General features: G+C 47.8%; 1 protein-coding gene and 1 long non-coding RNA gene across 9 annotated transcripts in view; one reads left to right on the forward strand and one right to left on the reverse strand.

The window, feature by feature from the left end:
- Mtus2 (microtubule associated scaffold protein 2) overlaps positions 1 to 24,495 on the reverse strand; it is a 371,981-nt gene that overhangs the window by 53,548 nt on the left and 293,938 nt on the right.
- Positions 1,617 to 6,614, forward strand: LOC102547400 (uncharacterized). Of its 5 annotated transcripts, none has more exons than XR_015634218.1 (4): positions 4,073 to 4,189; positions 4,700 to 5,027; positions 5,135 to 5,216; positions 6,146 to 6,614. It is a non-coding gene; the product is annotated as an uncharacterized LOC102547400 (long non-coding RNA). The 5 variants fall into 5 exon arrangements; XR_015634217.1 differs by having other exon boundaries at positions 4,093 to 4,305; XR_015634215.1 differs by lacking the exons at positions 4,073 to 4,189; positions 4,700 to 5,027 and adding an exon at positions 1,617 to 1,683.

Raw genomic sequence — 24,495 nt, forward strand, 5'->3', positions numbered from 1 at the left:
AGGGATCTGTCTGCCTTTGCCTCCTGAGTGCTGGGACTAAAGTTGTGAACCACCACATCTGGCTAATTTTATTCTTCTTTGAGGATAAATAAAACTTAATAGGGGGACCAGCAAGATGGCTGAGTGGGTACGTTGAACCGTCATACTTGCTGGATTGTGGCCCATGTTTTCATGTGGAGTTGAATTCAGTTTGCAAGTATTTTATTGACAATTTTTGATTCTTTGTACATCAGGAAGATTGGCCTATAATTTTATTTTCCTTCCTTTCCCCTCTTCCTTTATTTTGTCATTATCTTATTTGAATGGCAGGAAAATACTGGCCTCAAAATTAACCTAGAAGCATTCCTTTGTATTGTTTCTCTTTTATTTTATGAACCAGTTCAAGGAATACTGGTATCGGCCATTTAAACATCTGGTAGAATTCAGCTGTGAATCCACCTGGGCTACAGCTTCGGGGGTTTTTGTTTGTTTTTGATAGAAGACATTTTGTTGCTATTCCAGCCCTACCATGTGTATCAATCTGTTTATAACTCTTTAGTTTAATCTGGGTAGATCTAGAAATCCATCCATCTTTTTCTTTTTTCCAAGTTTACTGGAATAGCTTTTCAAATCATGTTTTAATGCTGCTCTGACTGCCCTCAGTGTCTGTTGTGATGCCTCCTTGTTCACCACAGCATTAGTGAGTCGAATCTTCTCTTTCTTTTGGTTAGTGCAGAATTAACCAATCTCGTTTATCTTACCAAAGAACCAACTGTGTGCTTCGCTGGTGTTTTTAATTGCTCTTTTTACTTCCACTTCATTAATCCCTGCTTTCATCCTTATTACTGATTCTTCAATTATTGGTTTGACTTGTTCTTAATTTTGAAGACCTTGAGAAGCATTGAGTTTTCATTTGAGATTTCTCTGGTTTTAAAAGAATATTCATTTTTTTATTTTTATGCACATGAGTGCTTTGCCTATATGGCTACAAAGCTCATATGTAGTGCTTGAGGAGCCCAGAGAGAGCATCAGGTTGTGAGCTGCCCATGTAGGTGCTGAGAATTGAACCTAGGTCCTCTGTAAGAGCAGCCAGTGCTCTTAATTAATACGGCATCTTTCCAGGCCTAATTTTCTTGTATTTGTTTAAGTCTTGGCTTATATTTTCAAATGTGAGCTACTTCAGGGAAGGTGCCCTGGGAAGCTGGGGAGAATGCGTACTTTTTGGTTGTTGTGTCAAATACCCTGGTAGATGTCCTACTATGTGTATCAATCTCCCTGGTAGATGTCTACTCCAGTCCTACTATGTGTATCAATGTTTATAACTCTTGAGTCCACTTAAATTATGATGTCACTTAACTCTGATTTTTCATTGATTTTTGGGTATGTGTGTATGTTCTGGTTGACTTGCCTACTGGCATTTAGGTCACTACATTATTAACATGTAGAGATCTCTCTATAATACAAGTGCCTGAAAGTTCTTGCCTGGTCTAGTTTGGCATTAAAAATATCTCCTGTACCTGCATGGCTTCTTTCCTCCTCTCCTTGGCTTAGAGAACCCCACTGACCTTGTAAGTCAGTTCCTTCTTTATTTTACGTTTGTCATTGTCTGAATGTTCTAACCCATTCCTTCTGTCTTACATCCCTAATGTTCTGCCTTCTGCTTGATGCATTCTATTGGTGAGGCCATTTGCTGAGTATATCGAGGTACTGAGCCCCTTATCTCTAACATTGCAAGTTAATAGTTTCAATATTTCTCTCTCTTTCTTGCTGCATCCTGGACAGCCTCCAGGGACTTGGACCTGGCCCTGGGTGGGGTGGGGTGGGGTGGGGTAAGCAAGGGAACAAAGAATAAACATATACAAGATGGGGGAGGAGAAGAGAGAGAAGAGAGAGAGGGGGAGAGAGAGGCAAGAGGAGAAAGGGAGAGAAGCAAGAGATAGGACCACAGGGGATTGGTCTGAGCTCTCTGCTGGAGAAACACCATGTCTATATAGAGTTGACAGGGAGGTAGGGTTATTATACACATCTGTACAAGGAGGGGGGGATTACTACACACCCATAAAACACGGAGGCAGGGTTATTATATACGGCAAAACCTGGGGGCAAGTTTAGCTAATTGGGTAGGAGCCATCTCTGTTTGGGAACAGTCACCAGTCCATAAGGGTTAGGTATGTGTAAGGGGAGCTACAGTGGAATTTTCAGTCCACACTGTCAACATGAAGGTGGGGAAGAGAGCTATAGTAGACATTTTCCCACACACCACCCTGTCAATACATGGACCAGAGGAAGACTTTGCCATTTCTGTGTGGGTGTGAGGCTTTGAGGTTCCTTGACATGGCTATGCCAATGTCACAACAGAGATTCTCTCAGTGCTTCACTAGTTCAGGGTGCCCTCTGCTTCCTGTACTTTATGAGATCCCTCTCTGATATCCTCCATCAACCCATCATTGCATTCAGAAAGACACAAATCTGTCAATCTGTGACAGATATAGCTTGATACTAGAACAAACTCTAACTGACCTCCTTGCCTGGGTCCTGCCTATGGAGTCTTGTCCTTGGGTGAGAGCTATAGCACGACCCCTTCATATCTGATCACACGGACCTGCCTTCTGTAGGGATCTCCCTTCCTAGTGACTTTCTCCCCTCTACCCTGTCACCCATTGGCTTGCTGGCTATTAATCCTCAGCTGGGTGCTGTCATGGAGGGAGCTAATCTTTCTCCCTATTGCAGAAGTCCTGATGCTTATCCCAACAGGCCTACCTTATCATGTAAGTGTCAGGATGATTTTTCTTCAACAGAAGGACAGATTGTACCTGGCAGAAACCCAAACCTTGACACGGTCTTGTTTGCTTTCTTCATTTTTCTCGCATGATTCAAATTGAATTTTAAATTTGCTCAATCAATTCATTTATTCAAAGCTGTCCTCTGCATGTAATCCCTTTATCCCCCTCATATTTACCAAGGGCCTCTCTGTGCCTGCCAGGACGATGACATGGGCTCTGTGTCTGAGGTAGAGGGATGGCATTCACTCTGCCTGACTTGTCAGGGTACTAGGAAAGGTTTGACAAGAAAGCTTAAATGACCCTGTCTCTTTCCAGAGGGCTAAGCATCTTCCTAAATGACAGGGTGGTTTTCTGGGTCCTGTTGCTTCTCCATGGATTCACCTCACACACAGCAGCCCTGAACTAAGGCATGCTTCCAGGCCTAAAGCTTAGGAGGATAAACAGCCATCAGTAGCCGGAGGGTTCTAGCAGCCCATATCACAACTTCAGTGATGGAGAATCCTGGGATCACTGCTGGACCACTGTGGAGATAGTGTGGAACTGAGGAAAGTCAGAGAACTCTCTAGCCCTGCCTTTTTCTGAAGGATAGAAAAAGACAAGAAGAAAATGCCAACAAGAGAGCCCCTGTCTTAGTCAGGGTTTCTATTCCTGCACAAACATCATGAGCAAGAAGCAAGCTGGGGAGGAAAGGGTTTATTCAGCTCACACTTCCACATTGCTGCTCATCACCAAAGGAAGTCAGGACTGGAACTCATACAGGACAGGAACTTGGGAGGCAGGAGCTGACGCAGATGCTGCTGACTGGATCGCTTCCCCTGGCTTGCTCAGCTTGCTTGCTTATAGAACCCTAGACCACCAGCCGAGGGATGGCACCACCCACCCTTCATCACTAATGAGAAAATACCTTACGGCTGGATCTCATGGAGGCTTTTCCTCAAGGGAGGCTCCCTTCTCTGCGATAACTCCAGCTTGTGTCAAGTGGACACACAAAACCAGCCAGTACAACCCTCTTAGTTATTCCTGGCACATTTGCTTTTCGGCCATCTTCTCTGCCAGGACAAGTGAGGTCACCAGGACAGCTCAGGCACCTGTGCCAGCTAGCAGCATTAGTACTCAAGAAGCAGAAACTGTCCCCAGAGAAGACTTTACAGCCACAGAAGAAGTGAGACAAGATGAGGCCTTCTGGGGTCACCCCCAGGAGAATATGGGGGCATGACCTGGTGGTCCCATCTGCAACCTGTTCTAGGAGGTCCCGGAGATAATCTCTCATAGCAACTAGCAGTGACCTCAAAGTCTTTGTTTGATCATGTTCCCTGCTGGACCCTGAAGCCCAGAGAAGTGTCCCTGCCACCAGGAATCCCTGAAGAAAACTAAGACTTAGATGACTCTAACCAGGAATGGGATTTAAATGAGTCTCAGCACTAGTGGTACGGCCCGGTAGGGCAGCCCCCAACTGTATTGTTTCAGCCAGATATTTTTAGGTTACCAACATTACTAGAGCAAGAGATTCCGGTCTTTTGTCAGCTAGAAGTACCTGTCATAGGCAAGTGGCTTATATGAAGACAGCACAAATGGCTGGGACTGGGGCTGGGAGCTGCCACATTTGATCTCCCAGCCTCTGACAAGGCTGTGTCTCTTGGAAGCCCTGGCTGTTGCAAGATGCCCCCAGCAAGATGTCAGCACCTTTGCAGGGTCCTCAAGTCCTCAAATGTCAGGGCTTACGAGGAACCAACCAATCAGAACACAGTTGTTGCTGAGAATAAGAGGGGTGTGTGTGTGTGTGTGTGTGTGTGTGTGTGTGTGTGTGTGTGACTTTATTTTAATCTCCAAGCTTTTGGGGGGGGGTCCAGACAGTTTTTAATGGGCTTGCAATATCATATATGTATCATATGTGACCCTCTCTTACCACGTTCAATTTGCTATGTGCTCTAATACAGCACGCCGAGCATAAAAAGCACACCTTGCGATGTCTACCCAAAGCTATTGCCTACCAGATAGAATGGAAGGAACAGGTCAGATCCTGGGTCACAGAGGTGGTGTACCTTACCGAGTGGGAGGCACAATGGTGATTTATGAAGTTCAGACGACACGGGCAGTGCTATGGGCATAGCTTCCACCTCAGGCCTGAACAAGGAAATGTAACTCAGCGTTGCTTCATTTTGTTACGAAGACCTCTTTTCCACTGGAAGAAAAGCTCTCTTTACCCGGCACATTTCATCTCATGGAATATACTCACACAAAGGAGATGCTTTATGAAGACACCCAGTAATTTTCCCCCTTTGCTTTGGGGATTTTCCCATGATGTAACAAAAAGAACCACCAAAAATGTTCATTAGCTTAAAAGCATTTTTCAAACTCTATCTCCTCTCCAGGTTTAATAATATACAATGTAGGTCACGTTGCTTGAAGAGGAGCCTTGAATCTGCCCCTGAACTACTTGTGTGTTCCCCGTGGGTAAGTTGCCCCAAAGCAAGGATGCTAAGGACCAATGTTTTCTCTGTAAGTGGGCAGTGCGTGGTTCTGCAGGGCAGTAATGAGCTGAGGGACCTGGAAGCTTCTGGGCCTCCTGGGGGCTGTGGTTCCTTTCCTTCTTGCAGACGGAGAAGGTGGAACCCTTCATCAGCTCAGGCCTCATTGGGTGTTCCAGGGGAGTGTGCACCCCCTCTCCCCTGGTGTAAGCACCTTTGGATTGATCTAAAACACAGACCGAGAGCTGTTTCTGTCACCTTAAAGAGGGGGGAATTGGACAGCGGGGCTGACATGGCAGGGACACAAAGCAGAAAGCCTAGACTGGAGGCTGTCTAGAGTAAGAGTGTCAGACTCAACAGCCCTGCGTCTGAGTGGTGAAGGTTTCACTCTAGCCCATGGGGATTGTCCTCATTTGGTTTCTGTTGCTGTGATAAAATACTGACCAAAAGCAGCTGGGGTGGGGGCGGGGGGGAAATACCTACTTCAGCTTCCAGCTTCTAGTCCATCATGGAAGGAAGACGAGGCAGGAACCTGGAGGCAGGAACCTGGAGGCAGGAGCTGATGCAGAGGCCATGGAGGGATGCTGCTGACTGGTTTGCTTCCCATGGCTTGCTCAGCTGCTTTCTTATACAGCCCGAGATCTCCTGCCCAGCGGTGGTACCACCCACAGAGAGCTGGACCTTCTCATATTACTCATCGGTTAAGACGATGCCCCACAGTTGTGCCTGGAGGTCCCTTTGACAGAGGCGGTTCCTCCGTTGGGGTTCCCTCTTCTCAGACTCTGTATCAAGCTGACAGAAATTAACCAGCATGCGACTGGGGAGGTGGTAGAACTTTTAAGGGGTGGAGCCTTGGCGAGAGGCTGACCAGACACTGGGGTCCTGTCCCTTCCTCTCTGTTTTGTTTTCCGGCAGTCATGAGCTAAGCCACTGGCTTCAACAAGCTTTCTCTGCCATGAAGTGTTCCCTCACCACGGGCCCCACGGCAACACACAACGGCCCAAGACTTCTAAAGCCGCCAATCAAAATAAACTTTCGCTGACTCACAGAGAGCCGTGGTGAATCCTACGACACAGAGATTCACAGAGAGCGGTAACTGAAGCCTACAGGCAGCGTCTCAGGAGTCATTCATTCACTCTCTCTTGCAGTACGCCTATCCGATTCTTGCCCCAGGAAAACTGTCCTTTCTCTCCTGCAGCAGGGCATCCAGATGGCTACTCGGATACCTCAGATTATGAAAAAGTCTACTCTGGCTTGAGCTTGATTCTCCCAAATTCAGATATCGCAAACTTAATCTACAACTCCACCAATTTGGGATGTGGGGACTTAGCGGGCAGTATTTAGGTCATGGTGGATTAATGTGATAAAAGGCTCTCCAACTCTCGCCTGTCATGCTTAACGCACGTTCGTGTAGAACCTGGCGCTAAACCATTCGTAGACGACCTGCTTCTGGGTTGGGGTTTCGTACATAGCAGAGCAGCTCCCTTGCTGCGATCTATTGAAAGTCAGCCCTCGACACAAGGGTTTGAAAAGAAAAAAAAAAAAGAAAGAAAGAAAAGAAAAGGAAAGAAAAGAAAAGAAAAGAAAAAGACTTTCTAAGGTAGGTTTTCTTTTGGCCTCCCTGTGTGCTACAATAAAAACGCCCATGGGAGACAGTAATGCCACCACCCTGATAGCCTTCAAAACTGATAGAAACATTTATCTTCATTGTAAGTTTCCCAGGTTCAAGTATTCTGTTACAGTGTCCCCAGACAGAATCGAATTAGATGCATTTTCTCCTTTTCCTTTGGGTACTCACATCTACTTAACAACGTTGCTCTGACTACAAAGCCCTCCATGGGGTGGGCAGTGATAGACACACACAATTTTCATGTCGCCTGGACATGTGGTTGCCACCTGCCATATCTGTCTGGGATGGTAGTAAAATGAGCCGATGGAATAGGAAGTCAAATCATCGTTTCTACTTGTAGTTTTACATTATTTTACCAGCCTGGGTGTTTTTACCCATACGTATTCACCATGCCTAGTGCCCACGGAGGTCAGAAGGGGCGTTGGATCCCATGGAACTGGAGTTATCGGGGTTGTGAGCCTTCATGTGGGCACTGGGAACTGAACCCAGGTCCTCTGTAAGAGCAACAAGTGCTCTTGACTGCTGAGCCATCTCTCCAGCCCAAGAGCAAATGTTTGCACTCACGGCTGGACTCAGAGAGCCAACATCACCCACTGATACTCTGTACAAGCAGTCGGTCTACACCCCGCTGCCTCCCAGAAGAACACAGCGATCTATCGTTCTCCTACGCAGGGTATTGGGTGGCTGTCCTCCCTTCCATATGTATCTACCCAGCCAGGCCTCTCTTCTTTGAGGCTGCCCTTTTCCAGGAGGCTTTGCCGTTCGTTTAGAGTGCACCCTCGTTTGGAGGGGATCTACTTTCCGCTGACATGCTGTGGCTTGATCTAATCTCACAAACGAGGTCCACTCCATCAGGGAAAGAGCTGTGTGTCTTCATGACATGTGGCCCGTGAGGGGCCACAACAGGGACTCAGTCCTTCCCAGACTCCATGTCAGGTGAAATGTGCTAGCTGATGGTTTTGAGGGCACTGTCCCTATCCACCTGACGTCATATCTCCTGCCTCTCAGAGCACTCCGGGAACCCAAATAGCAATGTGCCCAGAGTTTGATAACTTCAGTGTGGGATGCTTCTCTGGTGGAGGTCCCCAGGCAGAGATCACTCCTCTTCCTTTTGCTCCTCTCCTCCAGGCATAGCCCCATACCCACCCAACTTACTTCCCAAAAATCTCTTCATCCGCCCACCCACTCCCCGCATCTCCACACCCCTGCTTGGGTCCAGGCCCTGCACCTGCAGCCATGCAATCTCCTGCCGTGGGTCCTTTCTGGGTTCTGTCAGATGCTGTCCAGATGTATGGTTGCTCAGGGCACCCTCTACTCAGGGGCTTCTCTTCTCCTCTTAGCAACCAGACTCCCTACTCCCTGTTGGGATTCAGATCCTGAGCTTTTCTCTCCTGCTCTTTCTCCCCTCGCCTCTGCCTCCCACCCCATGGCGACTTCCCTGGCCTCCTTCCTTGGGACCACCTGAGAGTTGCTTCCCAATAAACCTGTCTTTCTAGACTCCAATCTGGCTTGAAATGGCTCGTTTCATTGGTGGAGAGGACCTGTCACTCCCCATCATGGTGCATGCTCTACAAGGCCCTCCCCTCCCCACCCCCACTCCCCAGCCCAGGGCTCCACCTACTTTCCTTAGGTGCTTTCCCATCCCACAGAGCTGCTGGGACTCTTCTTGCTGTGGTGATTTTTCCCCCCTGACTCTGCCTTCTGGCAATGTTTCTCCAGGACCCCTTTCTTCCTTCTCTGCAAACATACCACTTCCCACAGAGAGCCATCGTCCCCGGAATCGCTTTTCGCTTTTCGTACTGGCACCTGTGACCTGATCAACCCCCTCACAAGAGGGCACAAGGGGTAACCCGCTGGCTCCGTGCTACATCCCCAGCCCTGAATAGTTTCATCTCAGAGCAGGAACTGAGTTGGGACAGATAGTCATCCCCATGGTGCGACCGTATTTCAAACCATTTCCCTGTGTTATCTCGAGTTTCCCTCCTAATGGACTGATTTTACAGACAAAGGCATTGAAACAGAAGGTGCTGTGTGCTGGGGAGTGAGCAGGCCTGACTGTGCTCTCTCTACTGTGTCTCTTCTCACGCTCCCGGACTAAGTTTCAGTCCCGGTTCGGTTCACTAGACGGTTGTAGAATGCCACGGAGAACACAGACCGCAGTGTTAGCGTCCCTGCCTCAGCTCCCAGCCCTGCTCCGGTTTACTTTAGCCAAAGCAGCTCATCTGTCTAAGGGAGCGACATGAGTCAGGGCAGGGTTAAAACAGTGTGTGATTAGCACCTGCCCAGATGCTAGGATGGACCCAGGAAGCGCATGCACTGAACTTTGGTGTGTGGTACGAGCATCACAGCATAAACCTACACATAGGAGACTTAGTCCTCTGCACCTTTTCCTTGTCACAATTCCAAGTGTCACCTCCGTGTGCCCAGGCTCCTTTGTCTGCCCTATAATTACTCCGTGCCTTTGCTCTTTGCTCTCTGCCCCTCGGCACCGGCCCCCCCAGAATCTGGACAAAATCCCAGATGCCTGTCCTTTTAGGACTCTGGCTACATCTCACTGGCTGCAGGCTAATTTTGGATTGCTCCACGCCCTCTCTTTTCTTCACTAATTCTCTCAAAATCAATGTTGATTTTCCTGGAAGAGACTACACAAATGGAGAGGCACAGATCTCCCCCGGTGTGGGAAGCTACTTGTTAACATGTAAACTCCATTCGCTCCTCCCTCCGTGGTAAAGGCCGAGCATCCATGAACCCATCTCCTCGCAGGCATTCTCTCTAGGAGAATAAGTAAGCCACCAGAAAAGGAAGCTACCGGGTTGGGGATTTAGCTCAGTGGTAGAGCATTTGCCTAGCAAGCGCAAGGCCCTGGGTTCGGTCCCCAGCTCCGAAAAAAAGAAAAAAAAAAAAAAAAGAAAGAAAAGAAAGCTACGGAGGAGATCAACACATCACAAGTCGCTGGATCAGAGCAACTCCCAGTGGGAGGGATGCGGAGGGATGCGGATGATGCAGGAATCCCCTTCCTCCCAGCGGGAGGGATGCGGATTCAGGAATCCCCTTCCTCCCGGGAAATCTGCACCTTGAACGTGCTCCCTACAGAGATGAAGCCAGTGTAAGTCACGTCACTTCTGATAACAAAATAAATGCCTAATAGTAGGGATGTGTTCACACCTCTGAGACCATCGTCTACCGGCTGAGAGTAACAAGTGTCCAAGTAACAAGTTGGTCTGATACCCGACATGCCAGAAGATGGAGGCCGTCCCTCCAAAGGGGCACCTTAAGAAAGGCTGAGGTACTGTCACTAAAGAACAGTGAAGGTGGCTGCTGGAGAGATGGCTCAGTTAAGCGCACTCTTGTAGAGGACGCAGGTTTAACTCCCAGCACCTTACAATGATGGTCTGTGGCTTCAGTTCCAGGGAATATGATGCCCCCTTCTGGCTTCCTCAAGCACTGTAAACACATGGCGCACAGGAATACGCGCAGGCAAAAACTTCTATACATAATGAACAGTGGGACAGAGGGAACAGAGGAGTGCTGGATGCTAAATCCCAACTGTGCGTCCACAGTTACACCAGCACCCTTGGCCTCTGGCTTTCTCTCTCGCTGTCTGGAAGACCCTCTCGTGCTCTTAGCTGTCTGTTACAGCTCGGAGGCCTCATGCGATAGAACCCAGCCAACGTTCTGCATCAATTTCTGCAAGTTCAAAGCAATAGAAACCACATCAGATGCAGAGAAGTGGTCTTTAAAAGTATTTGTAACACATGGTGACACAAAGGTCCTATGAGCATCTAGGGTCAACCACTCTCTTTAGCAAAGCGACAGACAGGCTACTTTTTTTTTTTTCATTTAGACCACTGGTTCTCAACCTTCCTAATGCTGTGACCCCTTAATATAGCTTCTCATGTTATGGTGACCCACAACCATAAAATTATTTTCAGTGTTACTTTATAATTGTAAAATTGATAGTGCTGTGAATTGTACATGTCCGATATGCAGGATAGCTGACAGGTGACCTCTGTGAAAGGGGTCATGGTCCACAGGTTGAGAACTTATTTAGCCCACAAGTCCACTCATTTGACACCCCCCCACCACGCACACAGCCCATATCATACTCAGAAATAAGTTCTAGTCCTTTAGCCGAACTAGGTAGACTGCAGAAGATGCTGCTTCTGTCCCTTTTACAAGATTTTCTCTATCAGTAGGCAAACCTTAGGGTTTCCTATCAAGATGGACTTGCCTCCCCTCCTTCTCCAAGCGATTCATCTTTTCCTGAACATTCCTCATTATGGACTTGGGTCTCCTCAACACTCTAGTGTCCCTAAGACTGGAAACATCGCATGGACTTCATGTGGAGAGACTGTGTGTGGCCGTGGAGGGAGAGGGAGAACTCTAAGCCTCTCCCACTAACATGCCCTACTCCTAGCAACAGTAGCCTGTGCTCGGCTACTGCCGTGGCCACCTGAATTGACACCAAGTGTGACGGTTTGAATACGCTTGACCCATGGGAAGTGGCACTATTAGGAGGTGTGGCCTTATTGGAGTAGATGTGGCCTTATTGGAGGAGGTGTGGCCTTATTGGAGGAGGTGTGGCCTTATTGGAGGAGGTGTGGCCTTATTGGAGGAGGTGTGGCCTTATTGGAGGAGGTGTGGCCTTATTGGAGGAGGTGTGGCCTTATTGGAGTAGATGTGGCCTTATTGGAGGAGGTGTGGCCTTATTGGAGGAGGTGTGGCCTTATTGGAGGAGGTGTGGCCTTATTGGAGGACGTGTGGCCTTAATGGAGGAGGTGTGGCCTTCTTAGAGGAAGTGTGTCACTGTTGGGGGTGAGTTTTGAGGTCTTCTCCTTAGAGAGCCTCCTCCTGGCTGCTTTCAGATGAAGATGTAGAACTCTTGGGTCCTCCAGTACCATGCCTGCCTGGATGCTTCCTGCCATGATGATAATGGACTGAACCTCTGAACCTGTAAGCCAGCTCCAATTAAATGCTGTCCTTTATAAGAGTTGCCTTGGTCATGGTGTCTCTTCACAGCAATGGAAACTCTGACTAAGACACCAAGGTTGCACACCTCATTTTCCAAAACTGCCTGCTGACTCTTCTCGTCAGCTCCCTGCATCCCAAGTCCCAACTTTTAATTTTTTAAGACTTGATTCTTCACCAATATCCATCCATTTTCACTTTTAATTCCACACTCGTGTTCTCCAGCAGTTGTGTGTGTGTGTGCGTGTGTGTGTGTGTGTGTGTGTGTGTGTGTGTGTGTGTTTTGTGCTGGAGATAGAACTCATGGGCTTGTATATGTTCAGCAAATAATAAATTGCATCATGACCATCCCAGATCTTTGGTAACTCAAGATATTCTCTTCAGAAGAATTCATTAAATCTTGATGGTTTTGAAAACCCCAGATTCCTACTACCAGTTCCCTACTCCCTGCTCAGATCTTGTTCCCCTTTCTCCTCTGGTACCCTAATTTCCTGGATAGAAGGGAGTTCTCCTTGGTACCTCTCTCTCTCTTTTCTTTAAAGATCAAAAAAATACTTTAAATTCTTCGCCTGTACTTGTGTCTGTGTATGGGTTTGTGCATGAGAGTGCAGTGCCCAGGGAGGTCAGAAGAGGGCGTCAGATTCCCTTGTTCTGATGGAGTTGTGCACCACCTGACTTGGGTGCTGGGAACTGAGCTCAGGGTCTAAGAGTGGGATATGTTCTCAACCACCAAGCCATCTCCCCATACCCAAGCATCTCTCGCTTAGCACAGAAAATGCAGTCTCTTTAGCATTCTCAAGACGAAACTCTATCCCAAGTCGGACTGCTGGTATCTATGCAGGAGTCCTTTGCCCTGCAAACTCATAAGTACTTTAGTTCTGACTACGTCCAGGACATTCATTCTCAACACATCACGGTCGCTTGCCTCAGTCACAGGGTCTGACAGTCTGCAGGCGCTGGCAGCCTCCTCCTCCCTCTCACACAGATCCTTCACATCTAGAACCATGCCAGGATCTGGGAGCTGCACCATTCTGGTCATCTGACCATCCAAAGGTCACTCAGAAATCTCTGGAATACTTTCAACCTGCCAGGGTAGATACGTATAATCCATGTAAGAATCACAAACACATAAGGCTTGTCTCGCCATCCGCTCTCAGCGTATGGCTGGAGAAGAAGTTACCAATGTTTAGTTACCCAGGTGAAAGTAGATAGATTCCTTATGTTTGATCAACGTTTGGCAAGCATGATAAAGACTGATGATTTTTTTTTTTTTGGTTCCTTTTTTCGGAGCTGGGGACCGAACCCAGGGCCTTGCGCTTCCTAGGCAAGCGCTCTACCACTGAGCTAAATCCCCAACCCCGAATTTTTTGTAAGTACTTAAAATCCTATCTCTTTTTTCCTGGTTTCTTTGAGACAGATCTTAGGCTGGCCTAGAACGCATTCCGTAGCCCAGGCTGGCCTGAATATAAAGTAAACCTCTTGCCTTAGGCTCTTGAGAGCAGGGATAAAAGGCTTGAGCCACCACTCCTGGCCTCTGTCTCTTGATAGCTCTTCCAGGGACGGCATCACCTGCCTATACTTATAAAGATAATTTGCATATTCATCAGCTATGCCAATGCTGCAGACACACTGACTAATTTGGGGCAATATTTGTGCCTGTCATGGTAGGTCTGTGGAGTACTACTCATGTTGAGAACAAATTTGACTGGTCATGAAAAGACGTCTAAGGCAATGATTTAGATGTTTACATATGATCATTTGAGTCTCTTGATGAGTGATTAACTCTGAGGCCAAAAGGGTCCCCAGAAAATGCTCACATTGCATGCCTTTAGCGACATTAGCAGTTCCTCCTCCGAGTGTGTGTGGAGAGATGTGGCTCAGGGGTTTGAGCACTGGCGGGTTCCCAGAATTCACTCACAACCACCTGTACTTGGATCTAGTGCCCTCTCTTGGTCTCTGTCAGCACTGTGTGTATGCCCCTCTGACATACATGCAGGTAAAACATACATGCACGTAAGTAAGGAACCTTCTTAGAAAGTGCCCACTATGGGGCTCAAGGGTGTTTTATTTTTAAAGATTTATTTATTTTATGTGAGTATATTATCACTGTCTTCAGACACACCAGAAGAGGACATTAGATCCCTTTACAGATGGTTGAGAACCATCATGTGGTTGCTGAGATTTGAACTCAGGACCTCTGGAAGAGCAGTCAGTGCTCTTAACCACTGAGCCATCTCTCCAGCCCTCAAGGGTGTTTCTTAGTGGCTGACACCACCACCAGTTTCTTCTTTATTTTTTCTTCTATGTTTATCAGTTTGGTAAACTGGCATAGCTTTCTTTTTTTTTTTTTTTTTTTTTGTTCTTTTTTTTTCGGAGCTGGGGACCGAACCCAGGGCCCTAGGCAAGCGCTCTACCACTGAGCTAAATCCCCAACCCCCGGTATAGCTTTCTTTGAGCCATGCAAAGCACACAGAACTTGAACCTGTAGGTTTTCTTTTTAAAAGAGATTCACTGTGATTTACGAGAAATCATCTGGGCATATGACCCGTATGTGCAGGTTCATATGGAGGCCAGAGGGGGCTGATCTGCTGGGTTTTGCAGTTATGGGCGGTGGTGAGCTGTAGGTTGATGTCATTATGCAGGTGAAGGCAGGCCTGGGATAGAACGGGGCCTGTCATTGGATGAGAAAGAAGGATGGGTGGGAGAAGAGTTTTAGAGAGGCAGAGGAACCGGAGCGAGGAGGGTTAGGGTTAAGAGAACGTGGCGGTGGGTGTTAAGATTCCTCTCAACATATATTACAGGTTGCTATGACTATTCTTAAGGGACGGATGTGTACAGGATTTTGTGTTTTCCAGATGGGCAAGTTATATCTTATCTGGGTAGGTACCTTATATCCTTATCAGTTGGTTGTGAGTTTACTGTGTGGATGTACTGTGGATTGAGAATTTAACATGCAAATCTGATTGTTGGGTTATAGTTGTTGGGTCTTGAGTTTACCGAGTGGCTGGAACCAGAGAGTTTGCGGCTAGCAGAGAGTCACCTGGAGAGACACTAATCTGAGATGAATTAGCCATAGTTCCAAGGGCCTATTGGAGCCAGAACTAGTGACTGCCAGGGTACATGTGGGAACTGGTTCCACAGCTTTTTTATTTTTACCACAACAATGAGCCTTCTAACATGGGTGCCGGGAACCAAACTCTGGTACTCTGGGAGGACAGCGAGCACTCTTGGCCCTGAGACATTTCTCCAACCCCATCTGGGAAGTTTTCATTGTTCTTTCTTTCTTTGTGTTTTTGAGACTACGTGACCATGGCTGTCCTGGAACTCAGCATGTAGGCCAGGCTGGCTTCGAACTCACAGAGATCCACTTACCTCTGCTTCCCACCTACTGGGATTCAAGACATACACCATCATGCCCATCCCAGTCGTCATTTTAAAGACATTTTTAGAGACCTATTGTTTTCCATGAATCCTGGGCCAGAAGTAGAGACTTATAGTCGGTGACTCACACATTCTGTTAACAAGAAACCTCCCCTGTTCGCCATTGTGACCACACTGCAAGTGCCACGTGGCCCATCAGTGTCCATAAAATACCACAGAGCAGCGGAAGGCGAAGACCACATTTGGAGGCGGGAGCTGTGCGTCTTATCTCCACCTCAGCTTCATTATTAATGACAGATAAACACTGTAAATTAGCATGTGCAATCTAACATCTGTGCCTGAACAGTGTAATCACTACCACCCAACTAATTAAGGCAGCCACAACTTCGCATGGCTCCCTTTCTAGTGGATATCTGGGGAGACACTTTTGACCTACCTTAGCAAGTGTAAACGATGCAATTCGAGCTATTAACTAACTACACCCACCGTTCTTTCTAGGGGGTCTCCAGAGTTTATCGGTACAGTCTCCAGTTTCCTGTTGCGGTGGTTTGAATATGCTTGGCCCAGGGAATGGCTCTATTAGGAGGTGTGGCCTCGGAGTGGGTGTGGCCTCATTGGGTGGGTGTGGCCTCGTTGGAGTGGGTGTGGCCTTGTTGGAGGAAGTGTGTCACCATGGGGGTGGGCTTTGAGGTTCTATGCTCAAGCTCCACCCAGTGCAGAAGAGAGATCCTCCTATCTGCCTGCAGAAGAGAGTCTCCTTCTGAAGGATCAAGATGTAGAACTTTCAGGTCCTCCAGCTCCATGTCTGCCTACACAATGCCATGCTTCCCTCAGTGATGATAATGGACTGAACTTCTGAAACTGTAAGCCAGCCCCAACTAAATGTTGTCCTTTATAAGAGTTGCCTTCGTCATGGTATCTGTTCACAGCAATAAAACCCTAAGGTACCTGTTTACCGGCCTTGGTCGAGTAAAATCCTCTTTCCCTGTGTTTTCCTGTCATGTGGCCACATCTCTGGCTTCCTGCTTACCTTCCAACATTGCTGCAGGAGTTGGGTGAGGGGCGCCATGAGTGTTACATGGGGATGTGCCTTTCTTAAAAGAGACGCTGTGTCATTTCCATTTTATTATTCTGAGACCTAGCAGGCATTTGCTTAATGCACGATGACTAAAATAATACACAGGGCATGATTTGATTGAAGGGTAGCCAAGTTATCTATAAAACAGGGATCAAAATACCTTCATGTTCACACACACCCAAAGGGCAGGGCTGTGTGCCCAGCACACACTGGGCTTATTCTTACCTTCCCCCTAAATTGTAGACATGTTTAAAGCAGTTTCTAGTCCGACGGGACACGGCTCTTGGGTCCATACTAACTGAACATTACGGGTGCACACATGTCACTGGAGCTCAATAGAGCCAGCCCGTGATACCAGCAGCCAGCTTCATGCCCTCCCTGGGTTCTGGGTAACTGACACTTTTTCACTGAGGTGCTGATTGTGTACAGTCATCTTGGTTTCAAGGCAGCTGAAGTTAGGTTTCTGTTTCTGTGATAAGCACCCCCCATCCCAGCATGAGGATGGAAAGGGTTTGGCTTACACAGCCACATCACAGTCTATCATCAAGGAAAACCAAGGCAGGAACTGAAGCAGAGGCCAGGGAGGAATGCTGCTCAATGGCTTGTTTTCTCTAGTTTATTCTGCTGCCTCCTTTATATAGCCTCAGGCTCATCTGCCTAGGGATGGTACCGCCCACAGTGGGCTGGGCCTCTTGCATCAATTGGTAATCAAGAAAATGCTCCCAGATGTGCCCGGAGGCCAATCCGATGGTGGAAATTCCTCTGGTGGAATTCTCTCCTCCTACATTTGTCTAGGCTTGTACCAAGTGGACAAAAGCCATGACATCAGTCTAGTGTGAATTAGTGTGCCCATGTAAATGATCAAATGACATTGTGAGAAATTCTCGAAGACTTAAAAACATATTAAATTATATATCCATTCTGCCTCTTCTGTAATAGTGTTAGCATAGTGAATCTTTCTCACCCCTTTACCTCATTGAGAATGAGATTCTTGTAGTTACCACATAGCTGGATTCGCTAAATAGCTTCTGACCACCGCGTCTTTTGGTGTTCAAGCTACTCTGATTTAAAGTGGTTATTGATAATAGCTGAATTAACCTCTGTGACATGTTTTCCATCCCTCTCCACATACTGAACTACAGGCGTGGGTCTTCTGACTGGGGGTTGGCTTTGCGCGATACATAACTACTTTCACAAAGTGACCCCTAGATGAACGGCATGTGGTGTCCACACATCTTGATATTTTAGTGATTTGCCAGGATCAAGACGGAAGAGGAAAGAATCGTGTGTTTCCACTTTCAAACTTAGTTACAAGTAAGTGTGTGGGATAAGCAGGTCTGTGTCGCACGTCAGTGACTACAGAGAAGACACTCTTGCAATTCCTTTGAAAGGTAGCCCAGATGTGACTTTTTCTGAGCACAGACGGTCATTTCCAGACAGTGTCCACTAGGTGGCGCCATTGCCACTTCTCTCAGGCTTAGCTCGGTGGAAGAGAGGCTCTGCTGGGAGCCAGGGAAACTTAGTAACTCTTTTCTCTTTGTCCACACGCCTCTCAGATACAAACTTCTAGCCACTTCCTAATTCTGCATCTTTTTACCCAATAATTGGAACCTGGCCTGGAATCCTCTCTCCAATTTGTCTCCTCAGAGTTGTGTCACCTGTTTCCTCAACCTTCCCATGTCTCCTTTCTCCTTAGGACTTTGCTCACACCCTGGGTCCTGCACAGGGAGCAGACATGGCTCTTAAGACTCTGTCCCGGCTTCTTCTGGGTCTTCTGTGCACACTCTGCTGTCAACTCTTCCTTTCTTCCGTCATTTCTAGATAAGCATGTCCATGGAACTCCCTGGAGTTCATGGAACTTCCGGGGAGTTCGTTTCTTTCATGATTTCTGTTTAGCCACCCGTTGGTGACATGTATTGTACCTCATGAGACAAGCCCTCTCTCTCTAGCTCACTATGTAGACCCACTGGCCTTGAAGTCTGGCAATCTTCCGGTCTTAGCCTACCAGATAGTAGGACTTTGGACAGGACTACATCCCTAGGCCTGACAGATCCCTCTGAAGTTTCCTAATGCGGATTATAACTTTAACTTGTTTTCCTTTCGTGGAGTTTTCAATATTTCACTTATCTAAAAAGCGGTTCCCAGGGCTGGAGAGATGGCTCGGTGATTAGGAGCACTGGTGGCTTTTGCAGAGGACCCGGGGTTTGATTCCCAGCACCCATGCAGAGATTTATAAACATCGGTAAACTCCAGCTCCAGAGGATCTGATGCCCTCTTCTGACTTCTGAGGGCAGCGGGCACACACATGGTGCGTTTACAAAACCCAGGTGAACACTCTTGTGCATACAAAAATAAAAGAATTTCCAGTGATATCTAAGTAGATACTCTGGAGTTGTAGAAGCCGTGAATGCACAAAGCTCGGGTAGAACGGCCCGTGACCGTGTGCCCGGACACACTCTGGCTGCTCTACGGCACCCAGTTCTACAGCCCAGGCGATCTGAAAGGCACAGGCTTTCCTCTGAGCAGCTTTTTGCTGCTCGGGCAAGCCAGGTTTCTAAAGTGGCCATTGAAACCCATTTCTTTCCACGGGTTCATCTGTGCTAAACGGGACATCATCTCATTGGAAGAATGAACAACAACACGTAAGCGATGAACTGGTCAAGGCAACTGGTTTGTACTGTGGTCTGGTGCTGATTTCTATCTGACTATGAGGTTTTCGCTATCCACAGTAATGGTGGGTTACGTCAGGCATGGGACTGAGGGGCTTCACAAGCAGGCCCAAGGGAGCCTGCTCTGGCCTTATTTCCTTGCTGTCCTGAAGGACATCCTAGGATAGGAGTCTCTTAGGGGGATTTCTACCTCTGGATTTAGGGGAACGTTTTAGTATCTGAAGATTGTACTGTGAAATTCCTCTAAGCTGGACACCTAAGAGGAAAGGCAGGCGCCTCGCTGCAGGCGACTTACTTCCATGACACATGTATTTCACAGGCTTCCCGCATTGCCACACGAGGCAGTCATCAATCTGCCTTCGTGGACCACCTTGCTAACAGCTCCCACCATGCCCTCTGCCAGCCCATGTCAGACAGGCCAACCAAAGTCATCACATTCTTTAAAGGTTTAGTGACTTCAGACAAATTAAAGAACGAGAAGATGATGGCTGGGAACTGTTGTCAAGGTAGAAGGCGCAAAGCACTGTGGTGACAGACCAAGGACTGAAGGAGCCACAAGGCTCAGACTGCTGCTGCTTCAGCTCAAGAACACATTGGGGGTGGGGCAGGGGAGTGGGAGGGAGGAGCCACCGGAACAGGATGTCCTTCAACTTGTGGAATACAGCTTCTCTCTTGCCTTCAGGGTCGGCTCTTCCGATGAAGCTCCAACTTAAAATCCCGCTGCATTGAACATCTCGAGAGCTAGCAAACATTTGGTCAGGGGACGACTCCTCCATCCTCTGCTCTGGCATTCGCCTGCTTGACTGAAGACTGGAGAAGGAAGCAGGTGCTGTGGGGCTTTAATGAAGACACTGGGGAGGCTCCTCCCTGACGAGCCAGCCATCCTCACTGAGGGATGCTGTATTTTTCAAACAGTGCCCAAGGCTGAATCTGTATTCAGAAGTTAGCAACGGTTCACCAAGAGCTTGGAACGAGGGGGAGGGGGAGGGGAGAAGGAGAGGGAGGGGAGGGGACAGGAGGCGGGAAGGGGGAGGAGGGAGGAGGAGGGTTTCCCCGCCTGGGAGGCAGACAAGTATGTCCAGCTTTTCTCTATACTCACTCCAGATCTTAGGGCTCTCCCTATCCCCTGCACACCCCTCCATTCCCAATGACTCCTCGGGAACACTATTTCTCACTTGGTCTGTTTTAAGGGCAACAGGGCGAAATGGCCTTAGGGCATTTCCTGTGAGCATCAGGTATAACTATCCAGCTTTTAATTAGTACCTCACTGTGATTCTGTTTCCTCCACCCCCTTCTCACATTCATGGAGGCACAGGGAGGGGCTGGAAGGGGGAGGGGAGGCTTTAATATAAGGTGCAAAGACTCTTGGCTCCATTTTGTTCTCATTATGTTGGCCTCAGTTTCCCCAAATGTCACACAAGGATGACCACTATACCGGCCGGAAGAATTTGGTGAGGGTTGGAATACTGTCTCCAGAATCTCAGGCACTGACCGTCAGTCAGTCAACAGGGGCTCAGCTGTTACCTGTGAACCCAGCCAACTTTCAAAATTTCCAAGCCATCCATGAGCCTCTCACCCCCGCTGTTGCAGGTGGAATATGTTCAAAACTTTCCTCTAAGTATTAACAATAAAACATAGACAAATTTGGGCTGGAGAAATGGCTTAGCAGTTAAGAGCACTGGCTGCTCTTCCAGAGGTCCTGAGTTCAAATCCCAGCAACCACATCGTGGCTCACAACCATCTATAGTGAAATCTGATGCCCTCTTTGGCATTGGGGTGTACATGCAGATAGAGCACACATACATAAAAATAAATAAATCTTTAAAAACATACACAAAGCTAGGAGAGTAGAATACTAATAAATTTTAAATACAACTATGGGAATTTGAGGTCTTGTTCCTTCCGCTCTTCTGTATTAAGAGTTTGTTTTGAATGCAGTTGATACGTAATATTGTGAGAGAAAAAGTTAAAAAGTAATTTAAATAAATACTTTAACTAAAAACAAGAGTTTGTTTCCATAATAAAAGGCAGTAAATGTAATGAGATTACTATATCCTTTGGAACTAGCTTAGAGAAAAACATGTTACAGTGTGAAATATTCTGTGTTGCTCAGGACCGCCGTCTGGGCTATTTCACAGGTTCACCACCAGGGGGTGCTACAGGGCAGCAATTGGATGAACAAGAAAACAAGACCGATTCCAGCATGTCAGAGGAACCCTGGGAAGTGAGCCCAGGAGGGTCATACTCATTACCACACCTCTGGAGGTTTGAGACCATGGGGTTTTTTGTTTTTTTTTTTTTTTTCTTTCCGTTTTTTGGCAGGTCTGCTTGGCCTGGTGAGGAACACGAGCGGCTGCGGGCGCAGAGCTGTTAGCGCAGGCAGGTGTGAGGCTGGGTTGGCACCTGAGTCTGAGAATCCCTGGGCTCTGGGCTGAGGCTCTCAGAGCTGACAATTCCCACCACTGTTCTGCCAGGACAGGGAGTCTGTCTGAGGTTTTCTGTTCCCAGGAGTGAGATGAATTTCCAGTATGTCCTTCCAGATATATTCAACACTCAGGAAAAACTTACCATAGCAACTGAACTCACTAGACCAGCCACACCGCCGGCGAGCGTAGAGAGTCAGTATTCCTTTCCCGAGATGCTTGGGGATGGAACTGTTTCCCTTTCATCCTCCAGCATCGGGAATGTTTTTATGGTGCACATGAGTTCTCTTGGGGATGGGATCCAAGTCTGAACATGAAATGCATTTAAGATTCTTTCTCACTCTCTAAGCATAAGGAGGAGGTACGTTTATACAATATTTAAAAAGTGCAGCCAGTCTTAGAAGCTCCAGTGTGGAATTTCACACTGGTGCCCTGTCAGTCCTCAAAAGGTTTCAGGTGTCGGAACATTTCATATTTCAGACGTCAAACCAGGGACGCATGGCCTGTGTAATGGCATCTGAGTGACCAGCTTTAGTGTCCACTCCCCATATACAGGACAGGTCTAATCCCTCCCGAGAGCAGAACCCACACGGTGGTTTTCCTGTCACTCACAAAAGACCATTCCCAAGTAGTCCCATGACGTTTCTTTACCTATCAATTCACTACATCCTCATGATGACCTTACAATGAAGCAAAATCCGTCCTATCAGATGTGGAGAGAGCCAAGACTTGGGAGAGATGCCCAGAAGTGTGTAGCCAGAAGACCACACACAAAGATGGGGGATAAATCACACACACACACACACACACACACACACACACACACACACACACACACGGAGAGCAGGGCCCTGTTTAGGTCCCCAGAAGCACAGGTAGCATTTCTGCAGGTCGGCACGGTGCCTCTCTGTTCTGCCACACTTTGCTGCTCAGCCCGCTATGGGCTCTGTGGGGATAGCGCTCCTGGGCTTCTAACTGAACAGCCTTATGCGTGCCACGGAGGAAAGCAACTTGTGGTCAGCGACGAGGTTTTCTGGGGCAGAGAACTGCAAAACTATGTGAGTGGAACCTTAATTCTGGCACAGTGGCTTCTTATGTGCTATGGCGCGATAAGGTTCAACTTTCCAAAGAATCTATCAGTGCTCTGGGACATGATCATAGAAAACATCAAGGCTTTGGTTAGATGCTGAGGAGGCCACGTGGGTCACCGGCAGGTAGTGTCACGGTGTAACTGTAGCTACCCAGCTCAGCAAACACCCTACTTCTTTTTCTACTGAGGACTTGACAGTCCTTGAAAAGCCTGTATCCAACCAAAGGGGACACACGGCTCCTTCTGCAGGACCAACGTCCCACACGTGCCACAGCGAGACGCCTCCTGACACCTCAGGATACACTTGTAACTTTCATCATTCCTGTAGGGATGGACTGTAGATACTTGGTACTCTTCGTTGACACCGATATGACCAGTCCAAAAAGACAGGGACTCTAAACTGATCAATCATTGCTGATACAGCGGTTTTTAGCTGGGGAGGAGGCTGGAATCCTGGTACAAACGAATGTTTGCAGCTTACCAACCCTCTAAACAACAGATCAGCAGGTGATGCAGTGCTAACAACAGCTTTCAGCAAACAACAACAACAACAACAAACAAACAAAAAGACTGAGGAAAAAAATGGGCAGGTTTGGGTTTCTGCACAAGAGGGCAGGGAGGGGACAGAAGGGCACACAGAACCCCGGTACGGTACAGCTCGGGTGACCAAGGAAGAAGCGGTGTACACTGAAGAATTTAATGTCCTGTTTTACTGACTTCAAATTAGGTAGAGTTGTAGCCCCTTTGCCTTCTTATGGGGGAGGCATTGATTCCGTAGTTTTGTACCTCTTCCCGTTTCTAGACACCAGACGGCCCACACGTGGAGCTCAGAATGCTCGCTGGTTTGCTAGGCTTTGAGTATATGGCTGGTCCTCCAAAGCCTCCTGCTGAAATGTGGTGGCCTTGCACTGCAAAGTGGGGCCTTGAAAGAGAATGCATGTCTGTTTCACTCCCTGGTCCTGCTCCCTCTCTGCCACATGCTGCCCCCTCCCCAGCCACATTCTGTTTACACCATGATGTGAAGTGCCCTGAGTCCCCCAGCCCCCAGAGGCCCAGCAGCTGCTAGAACCATGCTCTTGGCTTTGCAAGCCTCTAGAACTGTTGAGGGACAATGAACCGGCTCTCTCCTTTTTTCTTTTCTAAGCAAATTACCCATTCTTGGTTGTTTTATTATAGCAACAGCAACAAAGGTGAACATCGTAGTCAAATCTCCAAAGTAAATACTCACCTTCACCCTCAGGCACACCTTGGCATCCAGGTGACCAGCCATCCTCTGATGCTCACACCAAACCAACATTCCACACTTCTGGAGAAAGTGCTCAGGGAAGCATTCTCTAGAGCCTGTGTTGTAGGGCTCAGAGGGGCTTGCCGCTCAGGCCCTCCCAGGTGCATTTCCCATAAGCAGCAAAACATCTGCTCCTTAAGTCCTCTGTATGTTTCCTCGTCTTTCCTTTTTGGCCTACCTTTCTCTTTCATAATCAAGGTGATTCATTCTTCTTTTCAGACTAGTTTCTTTGGCTAGCTTTGGGCTCCCAGAATATTCTAATGAAGGGTTAAAATTTCTAAAAGTTAGTCATGAACAAAGTCTGGCTATGCCTAAAAGAATTTGAGATAGGGCTCCAAGGACACTGGCCATCTGGAGCCACCCCCTCCCCTTCCTTCACTCCCTGCTGCAGTGAGATGAGTTGCTCTGCCCACATTGCTGAGATGCTAGATTACACGTATGCTTTGTTGATGTAACTCCGTGCCAAAAGTAACTGTGCACCCTTTGTATTAGCCAATTATGTGTATCCACACGAAACCCCTGGTTTTCCCTATATAAGCTCCTGCCTAGAGAGGCTCAGGGCTTGACTCAATCTCCTGTGTGGGATATGTGTCAGCCCTGGGGGTCTTTCACTAGGACACTGCAGGAGATTCCATAGGACCAACAAGACTCTACTCCAGCCCCAAACCCTAACAAGACCACAGCACACTTCCCCAACGGCCATCATTAGCTCAAGCGCCTGAAGGGTTAAGAAAACCTTTA

Source organism: Rattus norvegicus, chromosome 12 (assembly GCF_021556685.1).
Source record: "Rattus norvegicus strain SHRSP/BbbUtx chromosome 12, alternate assembly SHRSP_T2T, whole genome shotgun sequence".
NCBI lineage: Eukaryota > Metazoa > Chordata > Mammalia > Rodentia > Muridae > Rattus > Rattus norvegicus.